This window comes from Sinocyclocheilus rhinocerous, unplaced genomic scaffold (genome assembly GCF_001515625.1).
Source record: "Sinocyclocheilus rhinocerous isolate Xijiao unplaced genomic scaffold, SAMN03320098_v1.1 scaffold519, whole genome shotgun sequence".
In the NCBI taxonomy this organism is placed as follows: Eukaryota; Metazoa; Chordata; class Actinopteri; order Cypriniformes; family Cyprinidae; genus Sinocyclocheilus; species Sinocyclocheilus rhinocerous.
The window spans coordinates 263,197-265,684 of NW_015665048.1; the positions used below are offsets into that span (position 1 = coordinate 263,197).

Sequence of the window (2,488 nt, forward strand, 5' to 3'; positions counted from 1 at the left end):
GGGGGAAATATATATAATTTTCTATTATTTTAATTCTATTATTATCATTTTTCCAAATATAAATATTTTACATATTTATTTATATTCCAAATTCAATTTTAATTAGAATAAATTAATTGCAATATTCTCTAAATATTATATATATATATACAGTGGGTACGGAAAGTATTCAGACCCCCTTAAATTTTTCACTATGAAATAATGTTAGAATGTTGATGTGTACATATATAATTTTAAAATTAGAATTAAATGAATACAATTATTTTTTTTTAAGTGAAATGTTGCTTTCCACGTGTAGTGAATTCAGTTGAATAATAAAATATATATTTTCCCCGGTCTTTGGCCATCCACTGCTGATCTCACTAACAGTGTGTTTCACTGAAAGTTCAGGCCTGTTCAGCTTCCATAATGACTGTCTCTGTGTTTGAGAGGGCAGAAGTTAATTGGCTGATGGAAACTCAGTGCACTCTGATTGGCTCCTGGGGAGTCTGTAAAGTGTGATTGACCCATAGACACGGTGGACAGAGGGATCTTAATTATTTGGGGCATGAAACTCTACCATTCTTCCATTTTGGCAAGAGAAAAGCAAAGAAAAAAGAAGGGAAAAGGCTCTTTGTTGTAGTCGGCTCAGTGTGAGATCTGTAGGTATCAGTGATGTGAGCGAGAGCTTCACTGACTCACAGCGAGATGTTTGATGTTTAAATATCTAACTGCAGCTCACCAGCAACGAGAAACCACAGACTTTGAAGTTGAAATTGATTCTAATTTATATGCATTTGAAGGCAAAAAGACAAGCAGATGCATTAGATGAAAAACAGGATGAAAGATAAAAGCCGAGGGCACCGATTATACGAAGAAGACCTGAAATAGCCACAATAACAGCAGAACAATGATTTTACCCAGAATCCCTCAAGCATGAGAACATTATGGAGCTCAAGGGTTCAGTCAGTGACATGCATTATCTATATGGAGCAAATCATTTTAGTCATAGACATGTATAAACATTGCAAGACACACTTATGCATGCGTAGAAGTCTGTGTAGTTTCACATTTTTGCTGATCTAATTGTTAAATTCCCAGTGAATGGCTTCACTATCCATAATCCTGAAGAGAGATCCACTGAAAGATACTGTTACCATAGAAACAGGAATTCTTTTTTCAAATTAAATACAATTTTATGGTTTGGTTTGGATCTCTATTTGAGAATGTTTTGATATTAGTAAAAGTTAAATGCTGTGAGTTTGAATTATGGAGCTTGTTTGAGGCTGTTGATGTTGATTTATAAGTGTGTGTGTGTGTGTGTGTGTGTGAGAGAGAGAGAGAGGGCAGACAGTGGTCGGGTCATTTCGGGGTCCGGCTGACTCAGGAAAAGCCACCTTACACACTTCCACAAACTTCACAACTCAGCAGAACAAACACAGATGGCACAGAGAGAGAGCAGAGGCCTCATGGGAAATTGACTTCATGTCTCTAATGAAGCCGTTTCAGAGCTGCTACAGAAATGAAACGAGCTGGACATGAGTTCCGAGTGAAAGTGTGAGAGAGCTGGAGATCTGCTGCACACGCTCAAACTCACTAATAGGTTTTCAGAGGTTAAACTCCCTAAAGACCCTCCTGTGTGAAAGAGACAGAATGTAGTTCAAAATTTGACCAGAAGGGGGCAGTACAGCAAATGTGTGTCTGTCTGTTCTATCATTCTAAACATATGTCTGTCTCTGTTGTTCTGTCTATCATTCTAAATGTCTGTCTGTCTGTCTATATCTGTCTATCGTCTGTCTGTCTGTCTGTCTGTCATTCTATCATTCTAAATGTCTGTCTGTCTATCTATCTATCTGTCTATCATCTGTCTGTCATTCTATCATTCTAAACGTCTGTCTCTGTTGTTCTGTCTATCATTCTAAATGTCTGTCTGTCTATCTATCTGTCTATCGTCTGTCTGTCTGTCTGTCATTCTATCATTCTAAACGTCTGTCTGTCTCTGTTGTTCTGTCTATCATTCTAAATGTCTGTCTGTCTGTCTATCTATCGGTCTATCGTCTGTCATTCTATCATTCTAAACGTCTGTCTCTGTTGTTCTGTCTATCATTCTAAATGTCTGTCTGTCTGTCTGTCATTCTATCATTCTAAACGTCTGTCTGTCTCTCTGTTGTTCTGTCTATCATTCTAAATGTTTGTCTGTCTGTCTATCTGTCTGTTGTTCTATCATTCTAAACGTCTGTCTGTCTCTCTGTTGTTCTGTCTATCATTCTAAATGTCTGTCTGTCTGTTGTTCTATCATTCTAAACGTCTGTCTCTGTTGTTCTGTCTATCATTCTAAATGTCTTTCTGTCTGTCTGTCTATCTATCTATCTGTCTATCGTCTGTCTGTCATTCTATCATTCTAAACGTCTGTCTCTGTTGTTCTGTCTATCATTCTAAATGTCTGTCTGTCTGTCTGTCTTTCTATCTTTGTAAACATCTGTCTGTCTCTATCTATTTATGTATCTCT

At 37.1% G+C, this 2,488-nt stretch overlaps 1 protein-coding gene across 1 annotated transcript in view; it reads left to right on the forward strand.

Annotated features, from left to right (window-relative positions):
- Positions 1 to 2,488, forward strand: part of LOC107731077 (synaptic vesicle glycoprotein 2C-like) — a 91,808-nt gene that overhangs the window by 86,546 nt on the left and 2,774 nt on the right. The window lies entirely within an intron of this gene.